Raw genomic sequence first — 14,493 nt, 5'->3', positions numbered from 1 at the left:
TCCCATATATGAATCAATCCTTAAACAGCGTGTTGCTTTAGTTCAGCATGGTTTAAATTGCACATGAGCGGAATCACACTGTACTATTATTCTTCTGTCTTACTTTTCCACTCAGCGTTATGCTTGTGAGATCCATCCCTGTTGATATACACGGTTGGAGGCTGCTCTCACTACTGTTTATTATAAATGAACCACAACTTCTGTATTCAATACACTGTTGACAGACACAGGCTGTTTCCAGTATTTTGCCATCATGAACAGCACCGCTCTGAGCATTCTTGCGCGTGTATGAGAATTTCTCTAAGGTGGTGCTTCCCAATCTTTGTCACAACCTAACTTATACAGAAAATGATAATATTAGAATGACAAACTAAAGTTATTCGACAAAGCTTCTCCCACTCCAGGCTTACGATCTGCTCTGCTATCTTGCTTTGCTACCCTGAAAGCTAGGAGACTAGGGGACCATTTTACAAGGTATTCCAAACTTCTTTCCCAAATCATTATAGCAATTTATACTGTCACCAGCATCGTATGCATATTCCTTCTGCTCCATACCTTTGCCCAACGCTTGATGTTGACAGATATTTACCAATCTGGTAGGTATTAAATGGCATCTCATAGTGGTTTTAATGTTAAAACATATTATACCATTTCTAATATTAAAACAGTAGGGCCTGGCTGACCCGGTGGCTCAGGTGGTTGGAGCGCCATGCTCCTAACGCCAAGGTCGCCGGTTCGATTCCCACAAGGGCCAGTGAGCTGCACCCTCTACAGCTAAGATTGTGAACAACGGCTCTCCCTGGAGCTGGGCTGCCGTGAGCAGCCTGAGGTCAGTGTGAGCTGCTGCAGGCTGCTGTGTGCTGCTGTGGGTTACCATGTGCTTCCATGAGCAGCCAGCAGCCATCGTGAGTGGGCGGCAGCCAGTGTGAGTAGCCAGCCACTGGCAAGAGCTGCCATGAGATGCTGTGAGCGGACAACCGATGTCCGGTGACCGACTGCCTCAGCCGGGGGGGAGCGCAAGGCTCATAATCCCAGCATGGGCCAGGTAGCTGTATCCTACACAACTAGACTGAGAAACAACAGCTTGAACCAGAGTTGGGGGGGCGAGGCGGAAGAAGGGGGCAAAAATAATAATAAAAAACAGTAGGGTCCTGGAACATGAAAGGGCAGACCAACAGGACAGGAAAGAAAAATGCAGAAATACAGCCAATTAATTCCTTATGGAAATTAAGTCTATGATGCAACACATCTCACATCACTAGGGAAAAGATGGACTTTTTCATAAGTGGTTTACGATATCCAGATAGCCACGTGGAAAAAAGAAAATTGGAGACATTCCTCATACCATACACACCAAAGTAAATTCCAAATGGGTCACAGAATGAAACGTTAATAAGAAAACCACACAAGTACTAACAGAAAATACGGGCGACTCTCCCTATAAATACGGTGTCCAAAAGAGCCGTCATTATTCCCAAGTGGCAACTAAGCACTTGAAATGGGGCTAGTGTGACTGAGAACTAAATTTGCAGTTTTAAACTATTTTAATTAATGTCAAGTTAAAAACTGATACGAACTCAGTTATTCAAAAAGCTTTTATGTCCACCTGGAAAAATTTGGTTATGTGAACTTATTTTTCAACTGTAAATTTGATGAAGTCTAAATACAGACCATGTGTTTATGATGAAAAGTTAGTGACCAAATTGAGACATGCTACAGTATAAAATGCATCCATTCTTGAAAATTTGGTATAAAAATAGCTCATCAATAATTTTAAAATAATGATAACTTATTGAAGTGATCATATTTTTGATAGACTGGAGTAAATAAAATATATTATTAAATTAATTTCACCTGTTTCTTTTTACTTTTTTTAAACGTGGCTACTGAAAATTGACATATGTGGTTTGTGTTCTATTTCTGTTAGATAGTACTGCGCTACAACCTAGAAGGAAATTTTTTTCCACACTGTCATTCAAAACCAAGAAGAAATAAAGAAAAATACTAATAACTGATTACTTCAAAGAAACAAACACATTAAAACAACCATAATCACAGGGGTAAAAAAAAGACAAATAATAAACTGGAGAAAAAAAATTTAAATATTAAAGATCATATCCCTAATATGTAATATCCCTAATATATAAGAAGCTTCATAAAACAAAGGGGGAAAAGACCTAAAACCCTCTAACAATGGGCAAAAAAGTATGAAGAGACAGTTCACAGAAAAAGAAATGAAAATGATCCCTAAACATGTGAAATGGAAATCACGCTAGGTCATAATAAAAGAGATGCAAGTTAAAATGACACTGAAGTATCATTTCTCACCATTTGGATGGCAAAGACCCTAAAGCATTTTACAACCTATGTACTGGAGAGATGGTGGGGTAAGAAGGTGCTCTCACAGTCCCCTGGTGGGAATGCAAAATTGTACAGCACCCACAGAAGGGACTTGGGTGACATCTAGCAAAACAGAAAATGTCTTTATCCTTTGACCCATCAATCCCACTTCTAGGAATCTATCTCAAAGATAAACTAGCTAGAATACAAACATAAATATTCACAAGGCTGCTCACTACAGCACTGTTCACTCAGCTGTCCATTTAGTTAAGAAAAAAAAATGTTTCAGTTCAGGCTTTATTTTTGATTTGGAAATAAACCTCCACCAACAAGAACAAATCATTCCCACTGCAGTGTAAGACATAAAAGCCAGACTGGAAACCATATATTCAAATGAAAAAAAGTGTGGTATAGTTACACAATGAACCTCGTCAGTTGTAAAACACACTGAAAAAACCTTTAAAAATGGCTCCAGAGTGATCTCTGAAATATACTGTGAAGAGCAACAAGTGAGGTGCAGAGCTGCAGAGCTGCAGTGTGCTATTTTTCTAAGAGGGAAGAAATAAATATGTTTGCTTACATCAAATAAAAACAATAGGCACGTATTCATATGTCATACATACATGAATACACAAAAACATACCTACACATACATGCATATTATGGATATCAATAGGCAGATATACATACACACCGGGGGTGCCAAACAAATGTATACAAGTGGACACTTTGGTCAGCGTTGCTCAAGCAGTAGTTCGCCGTAATCAGAAGTGACTGGACGCTGATGGTAACCACTTTGAGCACCTCTTGTAATTGCAGAAGTCAAACGTGACTTGTATTCATCTTTTGTTATCAGTATATATTGAGTGTTACAATTTTAATATAGTTTTCCTTTCTTAAAATGTGTACACATTGTTTGGCACTCTCTGTATATATTTTCCTCACATTGTTCACTTGAACAGACCTAGAAATAATGACCAGCCCAGAGGCAATAAGAACCGCTAACACCTAGACTGCGGTCTCTAAATACCACTTGCCACTGAAAAGATCTGGGTTAGTACTAGGAAAAGTACTAGATAAGTCTGAAATATCTTGATATACCAGAAAATAAAGTCATCATCAAAGACTGCTATAGTCATGTCAAAAAGATTCAGATGCCAATTTAAAGAAGAGTCTTCTTATACCAAAGAAAATTTGAACTTCAAAAGAAAAAATTGCAAGGGATTGAAACACATAATTTTATTAAAATCCATGAATGCATGATACTTAAAACAAAAACAAACAAACAAACACACAAACAAACCCCTCGTTGGTCTTCTTTGGAAGATGCTAGGAAATCAATTTATTATTCTGAACATTATTTAAAATAGAGGGAATAAAGCCGAACATTAATATTCCTATATAAACTATACCCTGAGGTAACCAAATTTAATTGATGTGATTAATTTCTTCTTGATAGAAAATCTCCAGCTAACAAATGCAGAAGAGATAACTGAATGTCAACATTTTACAAGCCTATTGAAATAATATGCCTAAGCAATGACCATCGATGAAGGGCCTGGGAAACTTTATAATGGAAAGATCTGGACGACAAAACCTGAAACCAATGATCGGTCTTAACATCGGCAAAGAAGAAACAAGAAGGCTTGTGTGCCTCCTGATGTGACGTACTGGGAAGCACATGACTCTTTACAGGACGTACTCTTGCTAAACTATCTGACTGAGCTCCCCATCTAGGTCAAACTACCAGTTTACTGGAAGTATAAGAGAAGAGTATAGAGACAAACACCAAGAAAGAGGATGCAATCAGCAAACTACAGAAGGCAGAGAAGGCTATAGGACAGATCCCTGTTTCCTGAACACATAAACTGCCAGGGAAGAAAACGAAGAGGGGAAAAATAGAGAAAGGAAGCCTACAAATAAAGACAGTTACATCTCTCAGGGGTGCAAATTGTTTGAATCCTGGATGTGACAAACTATTCTTTTTAAAAAATTATGGGCCAGTCAGGAAAATTTGCTGACTGGATATTTGATATTAAAGAATTATTGTTAAATTTTTCTAGGCATGATAATAATATTGTGGTTATATTAAAGAGAAACAAACAGTCTTATCATTTAAAAACATAATCTAGGGGGCCGGCCCGGTGGCTCAGGCGGTTGGACCTCTGTGCTCCCAACTCCAAAGGTTGCAGGTTCAATTCCCACATGGGCCAGTGGGCTCTCAACCACAAGGTTGCCAGTTTGATTCCTCGAGTCCCGCAAGGGATGGTGGGCAGCGCCCCCTGCAACTAAAATTGAACACGGCACCTTGAACTGAGCAGCCGCTGAGCTCCCGATGGCTCAGTTGGTTGGAGCGCGTCCTCTCAACCACAAGGTTGCCAGTTTGATTCCCGCAAGGGATGGTGGGCTGCGCCCCCTGCAACTAGCAACTGGAACTGTACCTGGAGCTGAGCTGTGCCCTCCACAACTAAGATTGAAAGGACAACTTGACTTGGAAAAAAGGCCTGGAAGTACACACTGTTCCCCAATAAAGTCCTGTTCCCCTTCCCCAATAAAATACTAAAATATAAATATATATATATATATATATATATATATATATATACACACACACACACACATATAATCTAGTTGATACAGACACATGACATAATGTCTGTGATTGGCTTCAAAAGAACCAGTAGGTGAGGGGAAGTGAGTGTGTGTGTGTGTGTGTGTGTGTGTGTGTGTGTGTGGTGGGAAGAGGAGGGGTATACAGAGAAACGCAATTGGCCAGGAGTTGATAACTAAAACCCTGACTGTAGAGTCCCAGAAGCTGGATTCCAATCTCAGCACCACCACATATTGGCTACAAGACCTTGGTCGAAGTCCTAATATCCTGAGCCTCAGTGCTGCCTTATCTATAAAGGAGAGATAATAGCAGTCAGTAGTTTCTTCATAGAGTGACTGCGAATATCATAGAAAATATTTCCACTTCTATTTAATAACTGAATCAGAAATTCTTAGAAAACCTCTTACTTCTTGCGACAATCCTGACCACACGCCGATTCTTGCTCCACTCTCCTTTCTCCCAGGCACCAGCTTGCCTGATACTCCTGCCTATATGACAGCCGGCACTTTCCAGTCTCCTTCGTTATCCTTTCCCATCCTTTCCCACAGTCCTTAAAGGTGCGTGGTCCCTGGTACTCACTGTTTTGTTTTCTTCTCCTACTTCCTTCCCCTAGGCAATCTCATGCCAAACCAGATGGGGCTTCAACGATCACATTTACAAAAACTCTCTTTGATTCATACTTTGTTCATTTAACAAAGAAGTACTGGGCCCTAATTGTGTGGTAGGTGCCCTGGGCATACAAGAGGGTCAAAAACAGATATACAGACGGTCCCTTTCGACTTTACGATGGTGCGAGAGCGATAAGCATTCAGTAGAAACCTTACTTTGCATGTTGAATTTTGATCTGTTCTGGGGCTAGCGATATGCAGTAGATCTTCTCTCCTGATGCTGGACAGCGCCAGCCGGCCAGCAATCGGTCAGCGACGTGATCGCCGGAATGAACGACCGACATTCTACAGTGTCCTGTGTTGCCAGCGTCGTTTGGATATTCTGTTTTGTATTTTCACATCCCATCGTGTCTACAAAACACCCATCTGTGTGTCCTGCTTCTGATGAGAAGAGGAAAGCAATCACAGATGCTCGTCGACTTAAGATGGGCTTTTAAGCCCTGATAATGTAAGTGTCTGAGTACTTTAAGGTAGGTAGGCTAAGCTATGATGTTATGGTATGTTAGGGATATTAAATGCATTTTCGATTTATGATATTTTCGGCTTATGATGTGTTTATCGGGGTGTAACCCATCGTAAGTGGTGGAACATTTGTGGGGGATCGGGGGGTCAGTATTTGAAAAAAATCACAACGATAAATGTCATTTAAAAAGTAGTGAGTGAAGACAGGCAAGGTACATATTGCATTAAAAAATAATGATAATAAAAATAAAACAGAACAAAACAGACTAAAGGGATCTAACCTCATCATGGAGATTAGGGAATGATTCCCTAAGAAGATGGTGACTGAACTGAGATTGAACCCATAATTCTGCCCCAAACTGCTCTTCTGAATTCTAGATTAGAATTTCAGTATATCTTCACCTAAAAGAATATAAGCACCTAAAATTCAGTACACTCCAAAATGAGTCCATAATCTCTGCTTGCAATGCCCAGATACCCCATCTCAGCGAAAGACAGTATGACCCATCCAGAAATTTTGCAATTACCTTTTATTCCCTTCACCGTGCTCTATTCCCAATTTGTCACCAAGTCCTACCAATTTTGCTTCCAAAATACCTCTCTGATCTGTCCCTTCTCTCCATTTTACGGCATCAGTTCCTATCATGTCTTACCATGTGAGTACCTACACGAGATCACTTGCACTGACCAGAGTCTCTGTCACCTTCCCGTCTCTTGCCCCCACTCAAAAAGGAGCCATCTATTATGCCAATTATATCTGTCCCCTGTTTACAACCTTTCAGTGCCTCCCACTTCTTATATTTCGGGCAATAAATCCAAATTCTGTACTAGGAAGCCATTCATAGTTCATCAGTCTCCTCTCCCACTGTGCTCAACCACATGTGGAGACCCCAGGAACAAGGACCCATGTCCGGTTGTCCCCACATCATCCCGTGTCTTCTGCCTGAAATGCCCTACTTCGTCTTCTGTCTTTCCCCAAACAGCTTTATCCTCGAATGCCAACCTGTGACTGAGTCTATGAATCCATACTAAAATGAGAAAAATAAAATTAGCAAACCAGTGTCAGTCCCCCCTTATTTTTGGAAATGTCAACAATACCCTTCGAGTATCACCCCAAACACATCCTTCTCCGCAAAGCCTTCTATGACTTCTCAACATTGGGGAATCGTGTAACTTATTGTCCAAACTGGGAGACTTTGAAGGGCAAAGGTGGTGCTATTAAAAACTCTACTGAACACAGACACCGACCAGGATGACCCCACGGAAACCAGGCTGCATGGTCAGCCCATCTCTAGACAGAGATGGCTGCTTTCTTCCCTCATCTCCCAAAGCACCGTTGTCAGTTCAGCACATATCATGTGTTTGCGTGTCAATTCCTGCACTTGCATGAGAATTCCACAAAGACAAGGCCAGGCCTTTTTATCTGGATCTCCAGCATCTCTCCAGTGCCAGGCAGAGAGATGACACAAAGTGTCATCCACAAAAGCAAATGTTTGTTTAATAAATTGTCTGAGTAAGAAAGAGTCGATGCCTTCACCGTGGCCAGCAAAGGAATTTAAAAATTCCCATTATCCTTTCTCATCCCAGACTATACTTCCTCATTTGGTTAAAGAGAGTTTTCAGTGGGAGCAAGGTCTTCACAGAGAAAAATTCTCAGCCTCTGACCAATGACCAGCTGTCAATCAGCCAACAGCTACTTACTCAGCATAATATACTCTTAAGGCCCAGTGGATATGATAGAAGAGCTTATACTTTGGTGGGATGACAAAAAAAAAAATACATAAATGAAAATCAAAACTAATAGTGAAATAAAATAAACATCAAATAAGTGTGACAGGACCTCATGAGAGGCAAGAAAGTCACCACTCCCATGGTCAGAAAAGGGACTGCCTGGAAGTGATGGAATTTGAACTAAGACTTGAAAAATGGCGTGGACCACAAGAGAAGCAGCAGAAAGAAGAAGATCCCAAGGCAGGGCAGGGATGGGTGATGGGGAGGCCACCAATGGTAGGCAGATTTGTTTTTAGAGCTGTATCTGGACTTTCACGGATTCCTGGCACAGAAACCAGAACATCTGAATTTTCAGCAAATAGTAAGCCACTCAAAAAGGTTCCTGGATTCTCACTTCCTTCCTCAAAACAGTTATCTGCCGGAGACATATAATGAGATACAAGTTGCTTATTCCTTTAGAACCTTTTAATTGTAAGAACTGCTAAAACATTATCTTAGGAAAATTACTTTTGGCAGAACTTTCAGATAGAACTGCTGAAGTCACCACTTGGCATGTATTAATATTAACTATCTATGTCTTTGAAAAGTTCTCTGCAAACCACAGCCTGGCAGCCTGCAGTGTCTCCTTACTCTACACCCCGGCCTTTCAATCTTCTCATGAAAGAACCTGTAGTGTTACTACAGGGGCACCACTGTACACTGTAAATAACCATGTACAGACCTCCTGTCAACTTTGGGGTTCAGGGAGAAGCTTTTAGGAGTGGCTGTGATATACACCACATTTCTTGGGTTGTTAAGCATATCTTCCCTATACCATGATGGGTTGTGTTAATGTCCCCACACGCCAGCTAAAACCACCAACTTTTCACTGTCCTTTCCCTCCCCTGCTCAGGCAGGAAAAACCAGAAGTCCCCATGTGAGGTGGAATTTGTCCTAACATATGGTTTAACAATGAACTGAAATACTTCAATATCCCCTGCACTCAAATAAACCATAGATCCATCAAAGAAAGGGGCTCCTACTTAAAAACCACTCTCCTGGCTCTGCTTTAAAGCTCCTTCTTCCCAAAGCCCTGGAGCATTCAGGATATTGCGTAACTAGTGTTGGACCTACTTTTGAAGTAGTTTTATAAAAAGATCAATCCAAGTTTGTATACAATGAGTCAATAGAATATGTTTTGCCAATAGTAGTCCTCACTTTAATACTTTTTTCCCCACCGATTCAACTGATAGGGCCAACATAGCCCACAAATTCATAGGCGAACCCAACAGTGTTAGGTCTTAGCTAAAGAATCCTTGCTCTGCATAAATGTGTCTTGTGTTTTCATGGAGAGAAGTAAAACCACAACAAATGATAAAAAAAAAATTTAGTTCACGTTTATTTAACCAACATTTATTTAACCAAAGGAGAACAAAATTAAGGTAATGAGGATGAAATTAAATAAACCATTTGACTTCTGTTGATTAGTAAGTAGATTCTAAAGACTTTCAGTGGTGCCATTATGAAAATCTATGAAATGCTTTTCAAGATTTGTTCTCCAAATCTTTTAAAAAAATAGCAATAATCATTGAGCCATTCCTTTATCTATTATCCAACATAGGATGTAATAGCTAAGTGAAATAAAGAAGCAAAGTACTTCAGCTATCATTAAATGGCTTAAGAGCCTTAACAAGTCAAAAATGTAGTAGAATCAATAGTGAAAACAGAGGCAGCAAGATCCCTAAACTTAGGGGACCTAAACTTAGGTTCCATTTTTCTACATGTGGACTTCAACTCGTGAATACTATAAACACACACCTGCTGAGGCAGGTACTTGCTGGAAGATGTATCTGAAGTCTTGATGGAGAGAAGTGGGTGGGAGTAATCAGGCAGGCGTGGGGCAAAATAGGACAAGATAGAGGGACCCTGAGGGCAGAAGGGAGAAGCTGGGCTGGAAGCAGGAAGTCTACACATGTCAGAGAGGTGAGAGGAGTCACCGAGTCAGTAGGCCTGGAGATGTGATTAAAATCCTGGAAAAGATCACCCAGACACAGAAAACCTAAGTCTTGCAGGCAAAAGTAAGGTGGTGGGATAAGAAGCGGGACGGTCTGTGGATGAAAATCTGGGGGACAGAAAACCATGGAAATGCTTCAGAAAGGATAGAAGGTGAAAGGGACATTTGGCATAAGGCAGTAAGAGGTAAAAGGCAGCCCAAAGTGAGAAGAGACTGAGGAACAGAGCGACAGGATGCTGGCAGGCCAATTGAGCTCACTGTACCAGACAGGTCTCGTCTTTCCTTGTTTTAAGTTATTTTAGAGGAAGCAGCAGTGAATCCTGAATACTGCCTCCCTTGGGAAAACCTACTACACCAAGAGGTAGGACAATGTGAGCTTCCCCAGGACCTCTCCTTCACGCCTGGAGCCAGGCATACTCCAGGATGGGAATATTCCAGCACAGGAAACCCTGAGTGCTATGGCTGCCGCACATCTTCAGGTAACCAGAAGGACTTTGAGAACCATAAGGCACGCTATAAACGTGAGGCACTGTTATTCACTGACTCCCTCAGACACAAAAGAGAAAGACCATACAATCACGAGGGAGGAAATGTTTGTCAAATATGGACATTACATATATTCCAAATCAAGATGCCCTAACCAGAAATTCCAGTCATTCGAGAGGACTTTATGCTTGGTATGGTTACTTTCCTGTCAAATATTTTTTGACATTTAAAATTTTCACCTGAGGCATCCTACGGAGCTCTTAATAAACTATTGCACTGATTTCTCAAAATGGAAGTCTGCATCTAATGTAGTCCAAGGAGTTTGTTTGCTTGTTTTGTTTTTGACACATTATAGATCTTAACTAATTCGGGGAATTCCATTCGATTCAATCACTCAAGGGACTTCCAAGGGCAAGGTAGTGAGTGTGCTGGCTGCCCTGGGGGTGACACAGATGAATCTTCTCAGTTTCCATTTCAGATTGGGAAAGCTACATCTCCTTCCACAAGTGCAGAGAGCAAGCAATCTTTACATTATGTGACCAGCCTACAACCTAGGAAGTACATTTTCCAAGAAAACGTTTAACAAAAAACAAAAACAAAAAAAGTAAAGGAACTTCTTAATATACTTGGTGACTTCAAACACTGTTGTGTGTTCACGTCTATGTTGGTCCTGTACGTCCAACCACTCTTGTCATAATTGCACAACCACAGCACTTCAAGTTGTTTCTTGTTGCAACTGTAACTTGTGAAATGAAACTTCAGAACTGAGACAGTCAAGCTAAATAATTGCCTATTTAAAAAATATGTGTACATGTACATAATTTACATGCCACTTCAGATAAGCGCTTGAATTATGATCTCTCAAAGTCATAACTGTCACCAATTTTAAATACAGTTTCAGTGTTGCAATCCTCCCTGCACACGGGCCCTATCCCAGCTTTTCAGTTTTCTAAGCAGTATTTTATGCTGGTCTATTGCAATCTGCTTTTAATGTTTTTAATGAGAACCTAATCACAACTTTTACTTCTCCCACACTAGGGGACTTCTAAAATTCTAAAGGACCATAAAAAATGGCCCAAACTGCCCTTGTGTGTGCCACATATGGTTCCAAGTTGTATTGATAAGTTCAACAGAAGCTGGTGATACTTTATCACTAAGGACCCTTTGAATGAGTGGCCTGCCCTCTCTTGCCCTAATGGGAGGTGACATGACACTCCCTCTCCCAGCCTGGGGTGTCTCACTCTCTGACAGAAAATACCCAGTAGAAAGGGGCCACTAAGAGCCTAGAGCAAACCGCTCAGGATGTAATACTCAAGGTGTGCCTGTCAAAAATCCAACCTGAGGTGTCATCAGCCTGGAAATGATACTCTTATTGGGGTAAGCCACCTTCCTCTTTGGTAGGGTTTTCTAATCAATCCCATCAAATAGTACCAATTAATGAACAAGTTCTTGATTTATCCCTGTGATTCTTTAAGAAGCTCCCACAACGTATATATTGGCCTATTAATCCCCAGATATCCATGCTTGGCAATAAAGTGAGGTGGGGGGAGGGGGGTGAAGGATAAATTACTAGGCGAGAAAACAATATTATCAGTTCTCTCAACCAGTGAAATTGAATCAGTGCTGAGGTGGGAAGCTAGAACCTCAGGGTCCTTCCAGGATCAACTTCTAACAATGGATATAAGACCTCCCTGCCAACCAAGGCCATTTTTCTTGGAAATACGCCCAAATGGAGATATTCTTGACAAGAGATGTACCCCACTCCTCCTTGGGCATCTACTCATGCAAGTCCGAGTTTGCTGTCTTTGTTGCTTTTCCTAGCAGCCTTCCAGAGCGGTTCTCTGAACCCAGTTTGCACAGCAGGAAACATGAGGGGAGGTTCATTTCAAGGCTGCATTTGTGATTGGTGAAGGGCTACTCCCAGCATTGGTTGAATGCAGATAAACACTTCTTAAGTAGCAAAACCAAAAGAGGTGATCAAGTCTAAATTAGTTCCCATGTCTGATCAACTGCATTTCCAAATAGCCAACACAGAACATGTTCTATGGATCCTATAATCCAGAAGTATGAAAAAGGGCAGAAAACTCCCAAATTGAGGATCTTGGACTTAAAGACTCTTCAGAAACATCACCTTTTCCCCCAAGCGAGCTAAAAGTAGCCCAGGTCCATTCTACCCATGATTTTTTTCTACCCTGGTACCTGCTAATTCTACCCAACTGGAAGGTTATTCTAGTTGGGTGGAAGGTGAGCCCACCACCTGGAGTAGAGAAGTGTTCATAACATTTGTGAGTGTAAGGAACGTGTCACTTCTCCAAAAAGTCCATACTGCTTCCTTAAATACAAAAACAAAACAAAACAAAACAAAAAACAGCAAGTGCTACATGAAATCCGTGGTGTGTCAGCCCCCCCTCCACATCTGAGTCAGAGCCTGTGTGTCTTTACCGAGGTTCTGTGTCACCGGGGTGTATCACTTTCAGAGTTGCTCCAATAGCTGAACTTATGGCTGTCTTCCAACCACGCACAACACAATCACTATCTATTTTAAAACAATTTTCCTAACCCACACACGATGGAAGATACCTCCTACATAGGTCGTCAACTTCCTACTGGAAACAAAACACTTCTGTCTCACACTGAGCTTGTCATCTCAGGATTAATGTGTGTTTCTGTGTATTTCTATTTATCTTTGACCGCGCAACTCTTGGAGCAAAGAAAGCCACCCCAAATTTAGCCAAATCAGAGCTTTTTAGAAGAGGAATGAATGGGAGATGAGAGCCCTTAAGCCCGGGGACTGTTCTCACACAAACAGTAAGAGGGGGGGAAAATCCCTCCTAGAGGGAGGGGGCAGGGTGGATGAGAGGGGAAGGACGTACAGCAGCCGACCAGAGAGGCAGCCGCGGCGGCCGCACTTCGCAAACTGCCTGCAGAGGGGAGTGAAATTTTTTTCCTTGTTCAATTACCAAGCACTCTCCGCCAGCCTCGCATGGGCACGAATAATAAATACATCGAGGCAGACAAACAGATGCACCGAGACCAGCCACCCCCAAAAAGGTCAAAACTTCAGAAACCTGGGGATCACTGCACCCACACAAACATATCCATCAGTCACAGCCGGAGAAGGGATTTGGAGACACAGCAAAGGATCCTGAATTTTGTTTTTTTCTTTCAAGCTCTGGCTTGCAAAGTACGGCGGCTACATGCAAAGCTAGAGGTGCAGCAAGGCTGAGGGCGGCGGGGGTGCGGGTGGGAAGGGAGGGGTGTCTAACACCAGCCACCCAGGCCTCGATGTGACGAAAGCCGTCAGCAGCCCCAACCGCATCCCAATCCCTCCGTTTCAGCCAGCAGACGCCCCCTGCAGCGCCCCCCACCCCAGGTTCGGTTCCTGGCAGCACCACCAGCCCCGCACCAGCAGCAGCCCCCCAGCCCGGGCCGCAGGCGGGCAGCGCCACGACCGCGGCTCCCATCCCTTCCGCGCGGCAGACACCCCGCAGGCCTCCCTCCCAGCCCACCCGGGCGTGCCCGGGGAGCCGTGCTGGGGCGGGCACCGCCGCCAACTCCCCCCGCCCCGGGGCTGGCGATGGCTCCCGCTTACCTTGGGCACTCGCAGGGGGGGCTGAAGGTGGCAAGCCTCCCGCCCCCCGCCCCTTTCCTCCGCGTCTGGTTTCTTCCTCCGTCCTCCTCCTCTTCCTCCTCCTCCCCACAGTGTGCCCGGGGCTCCCCCTCCTCCCAGTCGCCGGGAGTAAAAGCCGAGAACCCCGAAGCCGGGCCCGCGTGCGTGCGGGCGGGCGGCGGCGGCGCGCGGCCAGCTCGCCAGTAACTGAGCGCGGCGCGCAGCTCCCAACTAAAGTGTGAAAGAAGCAGCGGCCCCGGCAGCCGCGGCGCGGAACGTCCCCCCGGGAGTGGGCAGGGAGCGAGCGAGGGAGTGGACCGGGAAGGAGGGAGGGAAAGAGGGAGGGAGGGGACCTCCTTGCCCAGTCACTCACTCGAGGGGCGGGGGCAGCCAGACACTCCCCCACCGCCCGGCTCCCGCGCGCGTCCTGCTTCCCTCCCCCGGGGAGGGGCCTGCGGAGGCCGCGAGGGCGCCGCGCACCGGAGGATGGGACCCGGCAAGCGGGCGATCTGGGCTGCGAAGGGTTGCGGGGAGGGAAGGAGAGCCAGGACCGGCGGTGTGGGCGACTGTGTGTGTGTGTGTGTGTATGTGT

General features: G+C 43.6%; 1 protein-coding gene across 1 annotated transcript in view; it reads right to left on the bottom strand.

Annotated features, from left to right (window-relative positions):
- The window catches only part of LG17H1orf21 (linkage group 17 C1orf21 homolog), a 194,033-nt gene extending 179,750 nt beyond the window's left edge, over nt 1–14,283 (bottom strand). Inside the window, exon 1 of the mRNA XM_019738074.2 lies at nt 13,884–14,283. The gene's annotated coding sequence lies outside the window, so the exon portion shown is untranslated. The remainder of the gene's footprint in view (nt 1–13,883) is intronic.
- Nucleotides 14,284–14,493: the final 210 nt, after the last annotated feature.

This window comes from Rhinolophus sinicus, linkage group LG17 (assembly GCF_036562045.2).
Source record: "Rhinolophus sinicus isolate RSC01 linkage group LG17, ASM3656204v1, whole genome shotgun sequence".
Taxonomy (NCBI): Eukaryota; Metazoa; Chordata; class Mammalia; order Chiroptera; family Rhinolophidae; genus Rhinolophus; species Rhinolophus sinicus.
The sequence above is the reverse complement of the archived record's forward strand: the minus strand, read 5'-3'. Positions and strand labels throughout refer to the sequence as shown.